This window comes from Pseudophryne corroboree, chromosome 12, assembly GCF_028390025.1.
Source record: "Pseudophryne corroboree isolate aPseCor3 chromosome 12, aPseCor3.hap2, whole genome shotgun sequence".
Taxonomy (NCBI): domain Eukaryota; kingdom Metazoa; phylum Chordata; class Amphibia; order Anura; family Myobatrachidae; genus Pseudophryne; species Pseudophryne corroboree.
Window position 1 is genome coordinate 141,437,677 of NC_086455.1, and position 22,920 is coordinate 141,460,596.

Here is a 22,920-nt window from a genome sequence, read left to right on the forward strand (position 1 = left end):
GGCTAAACTGTTCCCTGCATATTATTTTACTTAAAAGGACTAAACTGAATTCTGATAAACTAAGTAATTTCCATATTATTGGGGAGATACACAGTATCAATCAGTTGCTTTTTTTTGCCAATTTTCAAACGTCTGCACATCACTAGGGAAAGGATATTTTTGTAAACACCACAAAATGGCGCAAGGGGATGCAGCCTATGGAAACTCTTGACTCAACTGGATATCACCCCTAATCCAACTTTCAACTAAATGGACAACAAAAAATTAGTCAATTGATTCCCTTGGCGCATAGGGAGATATGTGTGACAATGATTTACTTTCCTAAATCAAATAGTTGATTTCTACTTTTCTGCGTACCCCCACTCACGCTGGTCTAAAGTGGGCTGCACACATAAAGGTATCTTTATCCTTTCCTGCGTAGAACTTAGAGTCTGAAAGTAGTCCTTAAATGTCGTACCCCAACTCACACAGCAATGGAGGTCTGGACTCCTATCAAGGTTTCTTTCAGTTGTCGTCTCAATATGGTACCGAAAATCTATCCTCACCACAAGGTAATTTCGTTGACATGAAAAATAAAACAAGGGTATCCAATGTGTAGTATTCCCCTTATTATATATGATAATACAAATAAACCACTTCCGTGCCTTAAATACACCCTGGATAACTCCAATGTGTCCGGTGTCTTTTATAAAGAATATGTGTTGTCAGCATATAGCCCCTTCACCAATTGTTCCGAATAGAGTTTGCGTACCCCTAACTCACACAGTGAACGTTGGTGTAAATCCTATAACGGTATCTTTATATTGCACACAATGCAAAAAGGCGTACCCCAACTCACACGTGGGTATGTTGTCTGAATCGCATCACAGTATCTTTTTACTTGTTCCTTACTTCACAAATAATCTCAAGTCAGACCTTAAAACAAGACCTTTGACACGGAAGTTCTTGATCTTCAAAGACAATTGTTTCTCCAAGTATTACTCCTTAAAAGTCATATATGAAAGTCCCAAACAAGCACACATGTGCAGAAAAAAATGTTCAACACAGTTTATTTTTAAACAATAAAAAATTCTTTAAAAAAAAAAAATCACATAAAGAAAAAAAGATAAAAATGGTCCATATTCATAAAAACATTAATCCATAAAGGTTATCTGTCAGAAAAAATGGCTACTCACACAGCAGTCTATCGACGCGTTTCGGTCTCTTGGACCTTTTTCAAGACATGACCTGCTGTGTGGGAAGCCAGATATTTATAGTGCTGGTAGCCAATTGTGTCCTAACAGGAAATTCGTATACCGGAAGTGACCTCATCAAGAAATTTCTGTACAAATATACATTCAAGAAAAAGAGGTTAATACATCAAATTATCCCTCTACTTGTACATCTACATTATTGTCAAACCTTAGTATGATATTTATTCACTGGAGACTCAATTCCATTCCACATTCTACCTTTTAAAAAATTATAGGTCTCGCCAGGGATTCTGGATGATGTAGTTCTATATTTAAATTCTCAATCATCTAACTTAACTTAAACGATATCAGCCCGTACAAATACATGACCTTCTATATCTTATATAAATGTTCCAATGCTGTTTTCTCAAATAGTATATACACATTAGAAACAATGTATAAGAACGCGTCCTATTCCTATATCAAAACAGAACCGGAAGTGTTCATTCGTAAACATCCGTTGCCGGGAGTATTGGGAGATGTAGTTCCGTGTCTGTTATTTGCGCATGCGCCTTCTCCGGATTGCCGTCCTCCATAAGATTATCCATCTATGAGTCACGCATGTGATTTTTTTTTTTTTTTAAGAATTTTTTACTGTTTAAAAATAAACTGTGTTGAACATTTTTTTCTGCACATGTGTGCTTGTTTGGGACTTTCATATATGACTTTTAAGGAGTAATACTTGGAGAAACAATTGTCTTTGAAGATCAAGAACTTCCGTGTCAAAGGTCTTGTTTTAAGGTCTGACTTGAGATTATTTGTGAAGTAAGGAACAAGTAAAGAGATACCGTGATGCGATTCAGACAACATACCCACGTGTGAGTTGGGGTACGCCTTTTTGCATTGTGTGCAATATAAAGATACCGTTATAGGATTTACACCAACGTTCACTGTGTGAGTTAGGGGTACGCAAACTCTATTCGGAACAATTGGTGAAGGGGCTATATGCTGACAACACATATTCTTTAGAAAAGACACCGGACACATTGGAGTTATCCAGGGTGTATTTAAGGCACGGAAGTGGTTTATTTGTATTATCATATATAATAAGGGGAATACTACACATTGGATACCCTTGTTTTATTTTTCATGTCAACGAAATTACCTTGTGGTGAGGATAGATTTCGGTACCATATTGAGACGACAACTGAAAGAAACCTTGATAGGAGTCCAGACCTCCATTGCTGTGTGAGTTGGGGTACGACATTTAAGGACTACTTTCAGACTCTAAGTTCTACGCAGGAAAGGATAAAGATACCTTTATGTGTGCAGCCCACTTTAGACCAGCGTGAGTGGGGGTACGCAGAAAAGTAGAAATCAACTATTTGATTTAGGAAAGTAAATCATTGTCACACATATCTCCCTATGCGCCAAGGGAATCAATTGGCTCATTTTTTGTTGTCTGCACATCACTGCATATGTTGGCAATGGGCAACAGTTTTGAAACTGTTAAGTCACAAGCAGTGTAACAGGAGTCTTGCTAGAATGCACTCTGCTACAAAAATTCCACGAATGACCAACTCTAGGCTTGTGCAAAAACAACAAATACCTTTTATTCAAGTAGCTCAAAACAAAGGTATACATAAAACAAAGATATAAAGGTATATAAAGGTATAAAGTACCAGGGAGGTTAGGCCCTGCCTCACTCCCTCTTACTTAATAAGGAACCCTTCAGGTCCTAGCATCCTGACACTAGTGGCCCAGCCCTCCGGATCCCACTGTCCCTAGCAGGCCTATCACCTGGACACTAACTGCCTTCAGGAGCCCTGAATCATGGGAGAGACTCTGCTTTAAAGCCAGCAGCCAGGTGCTGGCTGATGAAGCAGCTTATTGGGCTAAGAAGCCTATAAGACCTGGTCTGGGCCCAATGGATGTGAACCCGGTCCATCCACACTTCCCATCTACCCCCAGGACCCTGTGTGTAACTTACAGGTGGCAAAGTACCTCTTCTGCCACAGCAGTTTACGTTAGAAAACTGCATGCTCTCCCCACTGTGCATACATGCTGGGCACTAGGACCCAGGGAGGTTTGTCATCCAATCTGGTATATTACTGCCCATTTGCTGCAGCCATCTTATAGCTCTTTAGTACAGTGAGACCTTGGAATGTACTATGCATCATACTTAGGATGCAATATATCCCCTACTCATCGGGTACATACCGGCATTTAATAATGCTGTATAGAACTCCACTATGTAGAAGCTTTACGAGTCCATCACTAGTATACAACAGTATGTAGAGCTGCACCTATTATACTTCAGTAAACCTACACCACTGTATAAAGAAAATGACACAGCGCCACTTGCGAGGTGGGTTCTCAGTAAAATATGAAAAAAGTAAAATTGCTAAAAAACACACGCACCCTTGTTAAAAGGGTGTCTGCCAACCCTTAAGAGCGCGATACTGGTACAGTATTGCTGGGAACAGTATAAGAGTGGGAGAATAAGGGTACCGGCGACTGGTGTTGCTTAAAATGCAAAAATTAAAAACTAGAAATAGATTTAGAGGCCAAAAAAATATATAATAATATAAACAAGGGAGCCCAACACGTTTCATCACAGCTGACTTCTTCAAAGGCCCTTTGAAGAAGTCAGCTGTGACTAAACGCGTTGGGCTCCCTGTGGTGACTCCCTTGCCTATTTTAAAAGCTAAGTTAGAAATCCTTACCTTTTACTAAGACCTTTTATGTTTATATGATTTTATTTTTGAAGTACATTTTATGTTCCGCTTTTATGTGATATTAAAGCTTGTTTATATTATTATATATTTTTTTGGCCTCTAAATCTATTTCTAGTTTTTAACGTTTGCATTTTAAGCAACACCAGTCGCCGGTACCCTTATTCTCCCACTCTTAAACCTACACCACTGTTTAAGTAAATGGGTGTTTCATAGCTGTAGTCATGTGCTGGCGGGTGCCTACTTAACTCTGCAATAACAACACCTGCACACACATCATTCCCAACAGATTAGACCAAACCACTTATGGACTGGGGGGACACTATTATTGGTAAAGTGCCAAAAATGTTTGGGCCCCCAAACTTAGAAATACACAACCCAACACCGAGTAGCAGAGTAGCATTGGGCCACTCATAGTGCCCCTGACCTGTGGGTACCAGAAAAAGATAGTAAACAACACTGTAAATAACAATCCCTATAGTGCTTGTTAAAAAAAATAGTGCCTCTCATTGATATCATTCCAATAAATAGTGTCCTGTTGATATTCTTAGAATTGTGTTCCTCTGAAATTATTACAATTACTATAGGCCCCTGCTGACACTATTAGAACTAATAATGCTGATTGTCTGGCAGTAGACAGGCAAACCATTGATAAGTAATGTGGCCAATGTAGAGTTGAAGATACAGTATTTGTGGTTTATTTGCATAAAATATGTATCACACAGAGGACTGTGACTCTTCCTCTGGAATGAATGGGACTCGGGTAGAAAGTTTCCACACCAAATGAATGAAGCCATGTCATATAGATGCATATTGGCCCTCATTCAGATGTGGTGGGAGGAGCTATAGCTATATGGTAATTCAGCAGGAGGTGTTATGCCTCCTACTGCATTACTTATCTGAACTGCATCCAAGGATACAGTGTTGGGTCAACTGCGACACCATCGGCCGAATGCATGACCAATGGGGTTGCACAAGCCGGTCACTGCAAGTCCTACCTAGAGGCCAGGAAGTTTCCATCATCTTACGGAGATCCTGGCCTTGTCCCTCCCCTGCAATGGTGGTGACATGCTTCCTTCCATTTGGAGAAACAAAGGCCGGCACCACCCTCTTTGATAAAGCTGCTTAGTGCAGTGAAACGCGTAAGTGACCTAAATCACTGGGCAACATTTGGGAGGTACAGCCTGGACTCTAAAGGACAACATGCTCAAAAATTGCATTGTTTGGTTTGGGACTCCAATATAATTGCAACAGTATGCCCTGGACCATCGCTAAAAGGACTGCACCCACACAGCATACTCCCGGTAATATATACAGCTGGATCATTGCCCCTAGTGGGATAATAGCACGTACATGGAAGTAAACTGTCACAAATGCCTCCAAGTAATTATGTGATGCACTGCCCCTTACTTGACTGAACTCTGAATATCAGCATAAGCACATGAGATATATATATATATATATATATATATATATATATATATATATATATAAACAAAAACAATAACCAATTGCGCTTGGTATAACTTTAAAACACTCAGATTTTAGTATTTCCAGTAGCTGTTCTTCCACGGTGTGGATTCTTATAACTGGTATCACCTGCAAGTATACCCTCACACCAGAGAACACACCCGAACAAAAAGACGGCCAGAATGGCCTAAATTAGATATGATACCAATTTGTTTTTATTAAAAAAACATATAGAATTCCATAAATTCATATGAACATTTTTTTTTACAGATAAAAGGTTCCATACATTCATATAAACATTCTTAAAAGAAACCCTAAAGGTGTGTACACACGGTGAGATCCTTGCTATGTTCGATTTTTACTTGCGATTTCCCTTGAACTCCCCGGAGCATGTGTGCTTACGATTTTGGCTTATGTGAGATTTTGGCTTATGTGAGATGTCATTGACATGTGAGATGAACTAGAAAGTACACCGATCAAGCAAGGATTGACTTGCCTGCACAGTCTATCTTTTCTTGCGATGCCGACCTGGCGGGGCCGCGCATCGGGATCGCAAGGTGACTTTCACCTTGCGATTTGCACTAACTTTTCTTGCGATTTTGACTATATAGTCAAAATCTCAAGAAAAAATCTCACCGTGTGTACACACCTTAAGTTATTACTAATATCAGCGCTGTCTATCCTATTCTCTGTATCATAACTTGTTTTGGGAGAGTAACTACCTCCTAATATTTCACAGCTCATTTATTGAAGCAGCTAATAGGTATTATATACTTGTTATATAAACCTTCTGCCATTACCACCCTCTGCCCGCCCCCAGACTGCATCAGACTTTCATTCATTGGCAGTCTGATGCCATAGTGCGGCCGACGTCGCAGACCCGCATTGCACATGCGCTGTACATGTGTGGCACGTGCACAAAGTACCAAACATCGGTACTTAGCTGAATGAGCTGCAACTCCAACGTGATATGAATGTGGGCCTTTGCCGCTAGTGAGCAGCACTGGCTGCCATAGAACTGATTTAGTTCCCAGAGAGTTTGGATTTGCATTGTAGTGTTTTCTAGAGTATGAATAATGGATAACACTAGCTTGCACTCCATTTTTTATGTTGAAAACTTGAGTAATTTCTGTATTGTGTTCCCTGTATTGCAGATCAGTCAATAGATTCAGGGTCTCTAAGAGACTAAGGGGGACATTTACTAAGCAGTAATAAGAGTGGAGAAGTCAGCCAGTGGAGAAGTTGCCCATGGCAACCAATCAGCACTGTAGTAACATCTATATTTTGCATAGTCTAAAATGATACACAGCTGCTGATTGGTTGATGGGGCAAACTTCTCCACTGGTTCACTTCTCCGCCTTTTATCACTGCTTAGTAATTGTCCCCCAAAGGGGTCTATTTACTAAGCCTTGGATGGAGATAAAGTACCAGCCAATCGGCTCATAACTGCCATGTCACAGGCTGTGTTTGAAAAATGACAGCTAGGAGCTGATTGGCTGGTACTTTATCTCCAGTGACATTATCTCTATCCAAGGCTTAGTAAATAGACCCATTAGTAGGCTCTGGTACAAATGGTTGTGGCTAAATGTGTGGGAAATGGCCATACTGTACCCTGTTGTGTACACCAGGCTGCTGCATCGCTGAAAGGGGTGCAGCCATCTTGGGGGTGTGGCTGCCCCAACAGGACCCCACCCACAGGCACCTCTGATTAAAATGGGATTTACAGTGAATATTGGTCAGATGAAGCACTGAAATAACAATTTTTCATATCTTTAATTTCAATATCACACAAACATCAATCTGTGGCCATTTTGTCTTAACTAGTTGACGTCTCACAAGGGTGATGATGGACATGCGGGATGTGCAGAATTGTGCATAGACATATATTTTCCTGTTCTCAGGTGTAACATTTGCACTAAATTTATGCTGGCATCATTGCACAGTGTTGGTAAAGAAATGCATCAAAACAAGTGTATGACAAGGGGCACACAAAGATGTGTACATCTCTACATAAGGATGAGCCTCTAGCAGTGACGTGCGGTGGGGTGAGATTGGATTGTATAAAGTATATGAAACATACAAAGAATATGTTTGAAATATCTTCTTTGCATTATTCTAATCATTTTTATAGCCAAAACTCTGGAGTAAAAAGTCTAAGGCAGGTGAGCTGACCTTTTCTGCACTTCTCAGATCAAAACTCACCAAATTTCCAGAAGTTTATACTGCTACAGCTGTGTATAATGCCCAGATGTACCCTTTGGCTCATATATTGCGTTTAAATTTAGCTCTGGTGCTAGGCAGTGCCTCCTGAGCCATTTAGCTCACCGCACGTCCCTGGCATCTAGTACATATTTCGTTTCATGCATGTTCCAACTACAGTACATCATCCTCTTTTGCTTTACTATTTGCAAACACAGGTTGAGGGGAAACTGGTTAAAGACTTGACGCTAAAATTGCAGCATGTGACGAATCTGTGTCTTACCTACACGCAGTCACTGTTACACATCCTATTACTTATATAACTTCTGTCAGGTAGTAATACTACAGTATATACAACAAAGAGGAGAGAGAAGTTACTAAATGCAGTGCACTGATTGAAACTAATTAAAATGTAAGTTTTATTACTTAAAATGAAATACATCTGTTCTGTAACATAGGTGGACGAAACCAGAGGAAATAAAATACTAAAGTAGAAAAATAATGTGTACAAAAAAAAATGATGTACAATACAACTAATGCATGTTTGTATTATCTGGGATCTCTGTTTATTGTGTGATCAATTTTTTTGACTGAAGTTTAGATTATAATTCCCCACACAAGGAATTTCATCCTGGACACATTCATGTAAATTACACCTCATGTGCATTAGGCTAACTACATAGCAAAATCCACCACCTCACTGACCCAGTCAGGGACTGAACTGGCTACACTGTGACTGGCAGTGACTTCCCAATGGAGGGCAGCCCTACCCAGCTTCTAGGCGCTGCTACCAATGCAGTCCCCAGAAGCCAGTGTTGTGCGCATGCACCAGTCCCGACACCTGCCGTGTACATTGCATAGGTGTTGGGACCTGGCCTGCCCAGTGCCGTCTCCTTCTCTCCTCTGGCACTCACCGTCAGCAAAGCAGGTAGGAGCTACTAGAGTAAATGACAGCAGCTGATTGGCAACGTATCCCCTTTATCTCTCTCCAAGGGCGAGATGTGTTAACATACATTGCCGCTTCTCACCGCCCATCGCAGCGATGTTGATCGCATATGTAGTAATATATGCAATCAAAATCGCAATGTGGTGACGGGGACCCCCCACAATACCTGCACCTCAGCTGCAGGGAACAAGGCAGCAGGCTGTCCCCGGCGCCTCCTCCTTCCCCTGCACCCGGAAGGACCTCCGGCTGCGTTGCTAGGAGGAGGAGGAGATTACCTTCCGGGACCAGCATTGCCTGGAGGAAGGTATGCCGGGGGGGAGGGGTGACAGCGGCGGGGGGGGGGGGGGGGGGCGGAGGTGGCAGGTTGTGGCGGACGACGATATGAAGCCCATAGGGGGGGGGCGAAAAACCGGCGGTGGAGTCTTAGTACATTTGAAAATGCAGTAAAACCCCGGAGGTTTAACAGCATTTTTACCCTTAGTGCAATGGTTCCCAAACTTTTTTGAATCACGGCGCCCTAGAAGTATAATAATTTTTTCCACGGCACCCCAAGGCCAAAAGTTTCTTATTTAGAAGTGTGGAAATAAATATTAAATTAAATAAAGTGTGTTTACTTTATATGTCACCATTAGGGTCAGTTGTGTGGTGAGGGACAGGATTTGCTACTGTTTGTCTTCATATGTTATGACTAACAGCCACAAACACTGGTTTGCCTATTACATTGACCATAAATAATTTGAATTGGTCCTGGACCACCAATCCAAGGCACCCCTGTAAGTGTCCTGAGGCACCCCAGGGTGCCACGGCACACAGTTTGGGAACCACTGCCTTAGTACATCCCATCCCTTGTCTTGATACAGCTGGATATAACCCACTGTGAATGTGCAAGAATTCGTTGTATCTCCTCTAAAAGGGAATAGTTATTTAGATACATCGTTTTGAAAATGTGTTTATGAATTCCATCAACATGTGCTAGCTAAAGCGATACATTATGTTTTAACATTGTGGCAGCTTTTTTAGGTGAGATAAAAATTTCTCTATGGTTTTAAAGGTGTAAAATGTATCAGTGTTGATCTGTGTTTAAAATAAAAATAAATATATCTATATATCATTTTTATTCTGCTGTGACAATATTTTACCTTCTTTCTTGATACATCTTGACCATAGCTTGAAAAAGCACAAAACATAAACATAAAAGCAACACATACAGTATAAATACAAACTGAATATGTTAAATTAGACCACCATGTTCAGTTAGTCTTAAAGGGAAAACACGTAATGTTCACTTGTGAAAATGGTAGAAAACTCTGCATCTGATTTAAACCATTTGGAGAAGCGATATTCAATAGATAAATCCAGCGTGTCATCGGGGCCACGTCTGTGTCTATGTGGGTGATGGTGTCTATATAGGTAAGAACCCTGTGATGTATTTATATCCTTGAAAAAAGTTGTAGTAAACAACTGAAATGTTGGAAGCACGCTGCTGTGTGTGTAATTTTCTGTATTGGAATCCTTGGAGTGCTGCCTTTATGGAGTTTATGTGGAGGGGTTTGCTGGCTGTCTTGGGTTTTGCAACCAGGCATTACACAGAACTATGGAATGCCAGCCATAATTTTTATTACATATATATATATATATATATATATATATATATATATATATTATGAACTGATAAGATGCTTGTGAAGAAGTATTGATGCCAATAAAAGTGAGTAAGTATGTACCCCTGATGGTAAATCCTGATTAAATGCATATGGTTGCCGTAAACCTATCATCAGACAGTAAGACCGGTACCGGCACTTGACATTGTAAATCATTTGAGGCAAGACAAACACTAGATATTGGGAAGACAGAGTTAGCACCGGTATTCTAGAAACAGACTCCACAAGAACTACTATTTAACTATTCAGGGCTAGATTTAGGGATAGACTAAATAGGCTAGGGCTGGCTTTTTGTATGTGCTCAATGGGCAGTTGCCCAAGGGCTCCAGGAGTATAAGGGCCCCATACTGATAGCTGAGGGTGCCCTTTTTCCAGGGGTACCAGATTTTTTTTTAATTTGCCCTGAGGAACCAGAGATATTCGACTTTAAAAACCACTTAACTGGCATGGTCAGATTTCATGCAACTGCGCAGCCCCACCCTGTCCCACCGTTTTTGAGGAGGAGATCCGTTCTGCAGATGTGCATAATATAATGTTTAAATATTTAAAAAAGTACTTTTCCAACTTTATTAAATAAAATCAATTTAAAAAAAACAACGTTTTAACGCTTTTGAAGGGAAAAATCGTCAGTTAAGTGGTAAAGCAGTGATCCCCATCCAAGCCTGTTAATTGCTATTGCCAAGCAGATATCTCGGGTTCTGTCTGACTTTAGAGTTTTTCTGAGGGTAAAGTCCAAAAGCTGTGACTCTTCCCTTTTGGTGAACATTGGCAGCTTGTCTCTATGCCCAGAACTGTATCCGTTCAGATGGTCGACAATGTTAAGGTTGACACTCATTAGGACAACCACTATTGGTTGACATTGACATGGTCGACATGGACAAATGGTCGACGCATGAAAATTGTCAACACATGAAAGATCAACACATGAAAAGGTCGACATGGCTTTTTAAAAAAATTATACTTTTAACTTTTTCATACTTTACCATCCATGTGTACTACGATTGGAAATAGTAACCTGTGCCGAGCGCAGCTAGGCACCTTGCCCACAGCATGGCGAGCGAAGCGAGCCATGTAAGGGGACATGGTACACTAATTGGGGTTCCTGGTCATCTTACGGAAAAAATTACACCAAAAACAGTTCTAAAAATCTATGTCGACCTATTCATGTGTCAACCATTTTCATGTGTCGACCATTTGTCCATGTCGACCATGTCAATGTCGACAAATAGTGGTCAACCTAATGACTGTTGACCTTAACATTAACCTCGACCATTCATACTGGTACCGCCAGAAGCAGAGATTTCAGCCTTCCAGCAGCTGGTCCCTGCTCCAGCTCCACACGCCTGGTATACAGTTTTATATTTTTGTCAGTGGATTGCTCTGGCTCCTGAACTCTGATCCCCAGATCCCCAGTACCTCCTGAAAGTGTGGACTCTCTAGTTTCTTATCCCATTGAAAGCTAAGACATCTATTTCCAGGAACTGGAGATATCTGCAGTCATGCAAGCTGCCCCCCCACCAGAAAATTATGAATATTAAGCCCACTCCACTATCCACCCCTCCCCAGTGTATAAAACACCCCCTACCACCCTGGAAGTCATGTACCGAGGCCCCTTCATTCAGCCCTGTGCACTCTTCTATAGTGTAGTGTTCTCCCTCCCGCCCCATTTCCCACCATCTGTGCAATAAAGGAGTAATTAACAGAAATTACTGCTCCAGGTCCTACATGCTGAGCAGAAGATAGAACACCCCCTACCACCCTTGGGACATCAAAGCTGCCACTGATAGCACCCCCCACCCCTACTGCTGGAGGATGGGTAGGAGCCCCGGTGCATTGCTCTGCCCAGGGGCTTACACTGCTGTTAAGACAACCCTGTAATAGGCTACATCCTAGGTGCCCCCACCAACCATGAAGCAAGACCATTACTATTTTAGTATTGCATACTAGGTGATTCATCGCGCCCTGTGGGCGCTCTTCACACCGTCGCAAGGGGCTATGCTCCCTTAACCCCTGCACGCCTTTCTGGTGTTCAATATTTGTATTGTATGGAGAATTACCAGCATTCCTAGTTTTGTTAGTGATGAAATATTGCACAACAAAAGGGCGTGCGATGGTGAAGGGGGCGTAGCCCCTTGCCACGGAGTGAACAGCGCCTGCAGGGCACAATGTACAGAATTTAGGTGTAAGTTCAGTGTGGGAATGGGGGGGGGCTGGAAAAGAGGGTGGGTGCAGTGAGGTGGAGGTGCCTCTCCGTGCCGCTGATCACCCCTGATTCAGGGACTCACTGGTAGCGGCTGCAGATGGTGTCCAAGGTGCTGCGTGTGGTGGACAGGTGCACTGTAGATGTTGGAGGGGGTCCAGAGGTACTGCGTGTGGGGGAGATGTGGGCTGTGGATGTTGGAGGGGGTCGAGAGGTGCTGCGGGTGGGAGAGAATTGGGTGTGCAGATGGTGGAGGGGGTCCAGAGAGACTGCAGGTGGAGTGGGGGGAGGGGGCTGATGGGGGAGGGGGTCTGTGGATGTTGCTGGTGGGTGAGGGACAGGTGTGGGGGACCGCAGATGAAGGAGGGGGTCTGAAGGTGCCGTGTATGGGGGAAGGGCAGGTGAAGGTGGGGTGGGGGGGTGCAAGGGGGTGCGGTTGGGTGAGGGGTTCCAGAGGTGCTGCGGATGGGGAAGGGGTGGTTGCGGGATGCCGCGAAAGGGGTCTGTAGATGCTGTGGGTGGGGGATGAGTGGCTGTGGGTGGGGCGCGGATGGAGGCGGCGGTCCGGAGGTGCTGTGGGTGGGGGAGGGTACTGCGGATTGGGGGGAGGGGGGTCTGTAGGTGTTGCGGCTGGGGGAGGGGTGGGGGCCGTGGATGAGTTCTGGAGGCGCTGCAGGTGGGGCGGGGGTGTCGGTGGTGGGGTAGGTGCAATGGGGAGGGGTTCCGGTGGCATTGTGGGTGGGGAAGGTTCGGGTGCTGAGGTGCCGCGAGTGGAATAGGGGGTCAGGAGGTGCGAGGTTCGGGGGTATCGCTGATGGTGGATGGGGACCATAGGCGCTGCGGGTGGTGGTGGAGCGGGTGCGGTGGTGCCGCGGGTGGAGTAGAGGGTCTCGATGCGCCACGGGTGGGGGGGGGGCTGCGGGTGGAAGGGGTGCTGCGGATGGGGGAGGGAGATGTTGCTACTGGGGGAGGGACCGGGGGCCATGGATGGTGGAGTAGTTCAGGAGGCTCTGCGGGTGGGGGAGGGGCGGGGGTGTTGTGGGTGGGTGAGGTGCTGTGGTGGATGGAGGAGGGTTTCCGGTGGCGCTGCGGGTGGGTGTTGTGAGGTGGATAGGGGGTCAGGAGGTGCTGTGGATGGGGGAGGGGCAGGGTTGATGCGGGTGGGGGAGTGGCAGGTGCGGGGTTGTGGGCAATGGGGTCCATAGGCGCTGCGGGTGGTGGAGGAGCGGGTGCGGTGATGCCGCGGGTTGGGTAGGGGGTCTGGAGGCGCTGGGGTGGGGGAGGCGCTGGGGGCGGGGGAGGGACGGGTGTGCCGTGGATGGGGGAGGGGGTCCATAGGTGCTGCGGGTGTTGGAGGAGCAGGTGCGGTGATGCCGCGGGTGGGGTAGGGGGTCTGGAGGCGCCAGGGGTGGGGGAGGGGCGGGTTCGGGGTGGCGTGGATGGGGTCCATAGGTGCTGCGGGTGGTGGAGAAGCGGGTGTGGGTGTGCTGTGGATAGGGGACGGGGACCGGGAGAGCTGCAGGTGGGGGAGTGGCAGGTGCAGGGTTGTCGGCAATGGGGGATGGGGTCCACAGGCGCTGCGGGCGGAGAAGGAGCGGGTGCGGTGATGGGGAGGGTTGTGTAGGGGGACTGGAGGCAGTGGGGGAGGGGCAGGGGTGCCTTGGATGGGGGAGGGAGTCCATAGGTGCTGTGGGTGGTGTAGGAGCAGGTGCGGTGATGCCGCGGGTGGGGTAGGGGGTCTGGAGGCACCACGGGTGGGGAACGGGCGGGTGCGGGGGTGCCGTGGATGGGGGAGGGGGTCCATAGGTGCTGCGGGTGGTGGAGGAGCGGGTGCGGGGGTGGTGTGGATGGGGGAGGGGGTCCGGGAGAGCTACAGGTGTGGGAGGGGCTGGTGTGTGACGGGACTGTTTTGGGCAGCAATAAATTTAGCAACGTGGAAGTGAGCTCCATAGGCTGGCCTGTCGATACTGTACCTTTTTTTTTTTTTGGGTGCGTTTGGGGGAGGGGCGGGTGCAGGAAGAGGTGCGGTTGGGGGAGGCGTTTCAGAGGTGTTGCAGGTGGGGGAGGGGTAGTTGCGGGGTGCCGCAGAAGGGGTCTATTGATGCAGTGGGTGGGGGATGAGTGGCTACGGATGGAGGCGGGGGTCCGGAGGTGCTGTGGGTGGGGGACGGGTGGGTGCTGCGGATGGAGGAGGGGTTGGGGAGGTGTTGCGGCTGGTGGAGGGGCGTGGGAGTGGGGGCTGTGGATGAGTTCTGGAGGTGCTGTGGGTGGGGGAGGGGCGGGGATGTCACGGGTGGGTGAGGGGAGGTGCTGTGGTGGATGTGGGAGTGGTTCCGGTGGGGCTGCGAGTGGTGGAGGGGTGGGTGGGATGATGCCTTTGCACTTCAGGAGTAACTCCCGGCGAGCGCAGCTTTAGCATGCTGGCTGGGAGCTACTCCTCGCTCCCCAACCCGCAGCAGCTGCGTATGACATCACGCAGCTGCTACGGTCCGCCCTCCGTTCGGTCCGGCCACGCCTGCGTTGGCCGGACCGCACCCACGAAATTGGGGCAAAACGCCGTGTTTTGCCCCCTCCCGCCCCTCGATCGCCTCTGCCTGACAATCATGCAGAGGCGATCGTTGTCCTGCCATGGCCGTTTGCCGTGCCGCATGCGCACAAAGGGGCTGGCGCATGCGCAGCAGGGACCCGTTCGCTCTGCTGCGTGAAAACGCAGTGAGCGAACGGGTGGGAATGACCCCCATAGGAGCCTGCTAGTAACATGGTGCTGAGTGCATGGGGTCTGTGCTGCAGCCCCCTCCTTTCTGTCCCTCTCCCCCCTGATGTGCTGCGCAGGCGCAATGGCGGCAGGTCGGTGTGTGGGCTGGATGGAGACAAATAGGAGGACATAGACCCCAGCATCGGCCGCACGGGGACCCCGCCACCTGACCACCCGGCACTGACAGTTGCGCGCCCCACTGCCTCCCTGAGCAGAGCCGCCCGCCTGGGGGAGGGGCAGGTGACGGGGCGCAGCAGCAGTTCTGCCCTGTATACCGCTATCTGGCGGCTCTGATCATGCCGGCATCCACGTGAGGTAGGGGCCCTGGTGGCAGAGAGTGGCAGCCCTCACCCCAGTACCCACCGTGTGCAGGAGTCAGGAGAAGTGTGCCGGGACGGGGAGTCGCAGGCAAGGCGTGTAATAATTATTACCTGCACAGCTAACTCCTGATCCTGCCCTGCATCCAGCCTCCGTCCTCTCCTCGATCTGTGACTCCGCCCAGATCTGTGACTCCGCCCAGCGTTACGGCCAGGCACAGAATCACAGAGTTGGGCTAATACATAGGAGACTATTGTACATTATGTCATCTTTAGAGGTCTGTTCACTATAAACAGGTGGGTGTTCCCAGACCCCGCATATGAGGTTTTCTGATGCTGGGAACCTGCGCAGAGGCTTAGGGGTTTCAGTTGTTGAAGGGTAGCAGGCAGAGGTTCAGGCACCTGTATAGTATAGTAGAGCCAGAGCAGACCAGTGCTAACATTCCATCGGTCCGGTACTATCCATCGGTCAGCTACGATCACTGACACAGACATGCTGGGGGACGCCCAGCACAGGGCTAGTCTGCCCCGCATGTCTGGCCCGGCCCCACCGCACAAATACAAAAGCATCGGCCAGCGGCAATGCTTTTGTACTTATAGAGTAACTCCCAGCCAGCGCAGCTCCTGTGGCTGGCCGGGAATTACTTGTCGCTGCCAGGGTCGCAGCGTCTGCATGTGACATCACACAGCTGCTGCGGGCAGCCCCCCTCCCCCCCCGCATGGTTCAGCCACACCTGCGTTGGCCGGACCGTGCCCCGAAAATGGCGTCCAAACGCCGCCGTGCCACCCCCTCCCACCCAGCGACCGCCTCTACCTGTCAATCAGGCAGAGGTGATTGCTAGGCAATGATGGCCATTGGCCATCAGGCATGCGCTGGTGCACTGCGGCACCGGTGCATGCGCAGTTCTGACCCGATCGCACCGCTGCGAAAAACTGCAGCGTGCAATCGGGTCGGAATGACCCCCTCTGAGTCTGCAATCTTTGTTCTATCCACTAATAAAATATCTATTGAATTAAAATCAAGACATTTTCCTTATCTCAGTTTATATACATATGTTCAGTCAACATATAAAAGGTAGAAACTAATCAACTGGTGTCAAAGGCAGTAGTCATCCAGTTTCAAATGTGTTAATAGATTCAATTAGCATTTTTTAATAGCAGCAAATTAGCAGTTAATATAATCATTGGTCAAATGAAAGAGTCCAATAGGAACTATTGCCAGATGTGAAGCAATACTCGCTTCCATATATCCAACCAAGTGGTAGGCTTTTTTTTCCAGACCTAAAACAGAGAGAAAGAGGCCTTAATTCCCACATTTCAGAAAAAGAAACGACTAGAAAGATGTGGTTTAGACCTGTAGGAAGAGGGCTAGCATAAGTGTTGATCACTGGATGTAGCCAGCCTATGGTATTGCATGGGTGTGTCTTAAGTTTATTTAAAGGCCTGGGTTGTGGGCCAAAACTTCTTCGTTCCAGTCTTCCCACCCTACTTCCAATTTTAGTTTTGTTGGTTGGTGGTTTATCATTGGCTATTTTTTTTGCAGTGGTTAAAAATAGTAGGTCACCGGTCATGGTGCAATTATTTGATTTGGGTGTGCTCCCTTCGATGACTGGTAGTTGTCTATTTATTTATTAATATTTTATTACAAATGTAGCCACGCTCAATATGGCTACATCTAGGTGCCACGTGGACTCCCAGCACGGTTTGGCATGCCCATGTCTGGCTGAGCCAAGCTGCATCTTTTTCCACCCTATACACTTTGAATGGGGCGCATGCAAACAAGCTGCATTCGTGCTTAGATGCAGCCATGATGAGGGTGGCTAAACCTGCAGGTTGTTCAAACCGCTTTCGCATCACAAACCCAGGTGGGGCCCGGCTTTTGAACCTGGGTCCGACCTGGGTCCAAGCAGCCTCAGACCCTTTCACATTGCAGTTTCAATCCGGGTTATTCCTGGGTTGGTGCCTTTCACACTGAACCCGAGTCACCTATGTTTAACACTGTGATGTGATTTAAAATTAACTTTTCTGGCTCACATTGATGAGGTTTCAAAGGAAATAAAATAAGGGACTGGGGACTGCTCCGAGTAGACACCTACACAGCCAATCAGCACCTTTTTCTGAGACCCAGGTTGAATATCCCTGGTCAGAGGCTTTCACACTGCACAGCGACCTGTGTGCGACCTGTGTTTATCCCTTCTTTAACCTGGGTTGAAATGCAGGGTTGCTCGAACCAGGTTATTCACTTTGGTGCTTTTACACTGCACCTCAACCCGGGTCATCACGGAAACAACCCGGTAATAACCCGGGTTATTTTGGTAATGTGAAAGTGTTATTAGTAACATAGTAACATAGTTTCTGAGGTTGAAAAAAGACAATTTGTCTATCGAGTTCAACCTGTAATACCCCTTTCACACTGCCAATGCCGGATCCCACCCGGGAATTGGAAACGGGTCCCTCCCGGGTGGGATCCGGCATTGGCAGCTGCTGCAGGCTTTCCCGACCCGGCAATATGCTGGACGGGTTGCCATAGCAGCGGGGGGCGGAGTCAGCGGCGGGGATGGAGGCGGCGCTGGGAGATGAGCTCATCTCCGCGCCGCCTCTCCCTATCTAGTAAACGGGTCCGGGGTCACATCGACCCGGGAGCCCGTTTACGCAGCCACTGACCCGGTATTCAACCCGGGTATAACACTGCTTTATACCCGGGTTGAATTGCCGGGTCAGGCGACCCGGGATTTCGGCTATGCCCCTTTCACACCGCACGCCGACCCGTGTCAACCCGGCAATATGCAGGGTTGATACCGGGTTATTTGTGCGGTGTGAAAGAGGTATTAGTGATCTCCTACACTGTAATATTTTTGAGATTTTAAATTTTAACTGTGGTGAATGTTATGTCTATTCCTCTTTTTTTTTTTTTTTTATTACTATAGTGCATAATTTACCCGCCATAACCCTGTATATCCTTATCCATTAGGCATTTATCTAGCCCATTCTTAAAAGTAATGAACAAGTCTGCCATTACTACTCTTTCTGGCAGGGAATTCCAAATACATATTGGGCCTAATTTAGACCTGATCGGTGCTGTGCATTTTCGCACAGCAGCCGATCAGGTCTGAACTGCGCATGTACCCACGCCGCAGTGCGCCAGCACATACAAGACAGCCGACGGCTGTCTCAGCCCTGCAATAACCTCTGCCTGATTGACAGGCAGAGGCATTTGCTGGGCGGGAGGGGGCGAGTCGGTGGCGTTTGGCCACCGTTTAAGGGCGTGGTCCGGGCAACGCAGGCGTGGCCGGACCATGCAAGGGACGGTCCGCGGTGGCTGCGTGACATCACACACAGCCACTGCAACCCTCACAGTGACGAGTAGCTCCCTGCCAGCATGCAGGAGCTGCGCTGGTAGGGAGCTACTTTTTAAGTACAAAAGCATCGCTGCTATGCAATGTTTTTGTATTTGTGCGGGGTGGGGGGGGGACGGGCCTGACATGCGGGACATGCGTGGTGGACTAGCTCTGTGCTGGGCATCCCCCTGCATTTTTGTGTGACTGATCGTAGATGTGCTAAATATAGCACATCTGCGATCAGGTCTGAATTAGGCCTATTGTCCTTACTGTGAAATAACCTTTCCATCTCTGGGTGCGAAACCTCCTCTCCTCTAATCTAAGCGGGTGTTCACATGCCCTTTGTGTTGATTTTACCAAAAATAAATCCCCAGGTAGCTCTGTGTATTGTCCCCTTATATATTTGTAAATGTTAATCATGTCCCCTCTTAATCTCCTTTTTCCAGTGTAAACATGCCTAACCTAGCAAGCCTTTGCTCGTATTCTAGCACCTCCATCCCCTTAATCAATTTGGTGGCCCATCTCTGAACCTTTTCTAGTTCCAGGATATCCTTTTTGTAGTATGGTGCCCATAATTGTGCACAGTATTTGAGTTGTGGCCTCACTAGATATATACAGTGTATGCAATGGGAGTATAACACTCTCATCCCTTGTTAGCCTTATTTGCTGCATTCCTACTTTGGGTACAACTGCTAAGTCTGTTATCTATGTGAACACCTAAATCTTTTTTCCAGTACAGAGTCCCCTAGTTTTTTCCTGATTTAGTATGTAGGTAGTATTTTTGTTCTTGCTACCAAAGTGCATTATCTTACATTTGTCTATATTGAACTTCATTCTCCATTTTTCTGCCCGTGCTTCCAGTTTAAATTAGTCATTCTGAAGAGACTCGGCACCCCCCTCCGAATTTATAACCTTACACAGTTTGGTATTGTCTGTAAAAATTGACACTATGCTCTCTAGTTAATAGATCATGTATGAAAATGTTGAACAAAAGTGGTCCAAGTACCGACCCTTGTGGCACGCCACTTAGTACTTCAGTCCATTTCGAAAAAGTTCCATTTACCACCAATCGCTGCTCCTTTTTATCCAACCAATTTCTAACCCAAGTGCATAATGTGCTCCCTAGCCCAGGTTCTCTTAATTTGTAGATAAGTCTCATGTGTGGTACCTATCCAAAGCTTTGGCAATGTCTAAAAAGATTACATCTACCTCCCTTCCCTGATCTAGGTTCGCACTAACTGTTTCACAAAAGCCTATTAAGTTACAGATGGGTCCACGGTTATCTTGACTAGTTTTCTGTGCCTAGGCACAACATGACTTATTAGCATAAACCCTTCATCAATTGTTCTCAGCTGCAATACAATACAGAGAACAATACAGCAGGGCAGGGATTAAGTCATTACAGCAGGGGATTAAGTCCAATTGGCCAGTCTCAGTTAATCCTATTAAAGGTCAAGATAAATGTGGACCCATCTGTAGATCGGCATGATCTATCCTTCACAAATCCATGTTGGTTCCTATTAATAACCTTATTGGCTTCAAGGAACTCCTGTATTTTATCTCTTAAAATACCTGCACACATGACACATCAATTGATGGAAAATTTTTGCTACTGGAGGCAAGATTGAGATCAAAACCTTCTCTTGCCCAATCTACACCAAGCCAAGCACATAAGAACTTCTGAAAGCATTAGCTCCCATTTAATTTGCAGCAAACCGTCCCCCTCATCAGAGCCCAATTAACACAACAATACCCAGAGAGCGCAAAACTGTAGGCCTAACTCACCCTGAGAACCCTTTAGAGATTGGGTAGCAGGACTGTATTTGTTTTATGTCTAGCTTCCCACAGTGCCTTTAAACAGCACTAGATAATATTGTTAGAACTATGTAAGAATTAGCCTAACAATATAATGATATATTCCTGGGGAATAGTTTCCTGCCATACGTACGCTTCACTTATTCTTCTCATTTTTTTATTCAAGTGTCAGCCTCTGATTTTTCAATCTGTAATTTTCAGTCTTGTATTTTTTTGCTTTGTTTTTTTAATATGGTAATCAGTCCTGCAGGCTCTAATTTATTCGGCTCTCCTCTTTTCTCCCCTGTACTGCTTTTGGCTTCTGTAAAACCTCCTTTTCATTTTACAAGGCATTAAAATATTATGGCAAACCTCTCCTCTCAATAACAAAATATAAAATAGCTCCTACAGTAATTGCCTGATTTATAATAAACCTCAATTGCTTACCTTCATCTGCTAGCACAATATCTACTTAATTGGGGTGATTTAAATTACGTACGCTATGACCCAATTTGTAAATGGAAGAATTTCTGTTATTCAGTGAGGGACCCAAAGATAATATTGTCGTTAATGTACAATACGTTCCTGTCAGGAAGTCTTCACACTGAACAGCAGGAAAACTAAAAATACATCTTCCTCTTTTCTCAACAAATGTATTTATTTGGTACATAAATTAGAATGTATTTTAGTCTGTTATGTTAGTTACTGCATTTGAATTTTAAACCATTAAAGAGGGGAACATGGGAACAGGGTTTGATTACTAAAGTTTTAATTAACATTTTTTTTATTCCCTACCAACATCATAGCTTAACTACCTCTGCTCCTGCTGATCTTGTAGGGCCTGATTCATTTTTGTAAGTAAAGCAAAAAGGCAAGCAACTGGCAAAGCCATGTTGCACTGCAGGTGTGGAAGATGTGTAGAGAGAGTTAGATTTGGATGGGGTGTGTTCAAACTGAAATCTAAATTGCAGTGTGGGCTACATGCAAATACAGCCAGTATTTACCCTGCGCAGAAATAATATCCATGTATTTGCTCCCCTTTTATGGCAACATGCTTTTTACCAGACACAAAGTTACTTGTTTTGTTCTTTTGCCTTACTTATAAACATGAATCAGTCACATTGTGCTGTGATTCTGTGGTAAGTTTTGCTAGAGTAACATTTTTTTACCTCATACTGAAAGGGACACCATGTTTACCTTGTTCCGGCTAACACTTTCTCAGCTGACTAAGGGGGACATTTACTAAGCAGTGATAAGAACGGGGAAGTGAGCCAGTGGAGAAATTTCCCCATCAACCAATCAGCAGCTCTGTATAATTTTATAGTATGCAAATTATAGCTGTTACCTCAGTGCTGATTGGTTGCCGTGGGCAACTTCTCCACTGGCTCACTTCTCCGCTCTTATCACTGCTTAGTAAATGTACCCCTAAGTGGTAGATGTACAGTACTAAGCCATGGAGAGAGATAACGTACCAACCAATTCGCTCCTAATGGCCATGTTACAGGCCATGTTTGAAAAATGAGTTGATTGGCTGGTACTTTATTTCTTTCCACTTCCTTTCTCTCCAAGGCTTCGTACATCTCCCCCCCCTAAGTACTCTATCATCTGACTAGGTACTTAATCATCTGACTAGGTACTCTTTCAGCTGGCTAAGTACTTAATCATCTGACTGGGTGCTCTCTCAGCTGACCTGTCCTCTTTCAGTTGACCAGGTCCCCCCTCAGCTAACTAGGTCCTCTTTCAGCTGACTGAATGCACTCTAAGCTAACCGGGTGAAATCTAAGCTAAGTGCTCTCTCATCTGACTGGTGTTCTTACAACTGCCTGTGTCCTCTGTCTACTAACCGGGTGCTTTCTAAGCTGACCGAGTGCTCTCTATTTAGTCACGGAATCATATTTACATATTATATATTATATTAATATTTAAGATATAATAAATGATTATTAACATATAGATATATTTTAATTAATATGCATTTTTCATGGAATGTAGTTATTTTTCCGACACCTCCATCCCGCCCGCTGAAAATCCCGACAGCTTGCATGCTGACTAACTGGGACTATTCCCACTTGTGTGTGTCCACGACACCCATAGATTGGGAATAGAACCTGTGGTGAGCGTAGCCACTGAGCCTGCAGCATGGTGAGCGCAGCGAGACTGCAAGTGGATTTGTTGCTCTCACCCCCCCCCCCCCCTCCCGCAGGCATTCTGCTGGTGAAACAGCCCCAACCTGTTTATCACATATATCAGCAAATATATTCTGTCAGGCTTACAAACTAAGTGGCTGATAAATATATGCAGTCCTTACAGGGTCAGACTGGCCCACAGGGGGA

General features: G+C 46.1%; 1 protein-coding gene across 13 annotated transcripts in view; it reads left to right on the forward strand.

Moving 5' to 3' along the window:
* The window catches only part of LOC134981011 (receptor-interacting serine/threonine-protein kinase 3-like), a 246,712-nt gene that overhangs the window by 57,044 nt on the left and 166,748 nt on the right, over positions 1-22,920 (forward strand). The gene's annotated exons all lie outside the window — the stretch shown is intronic.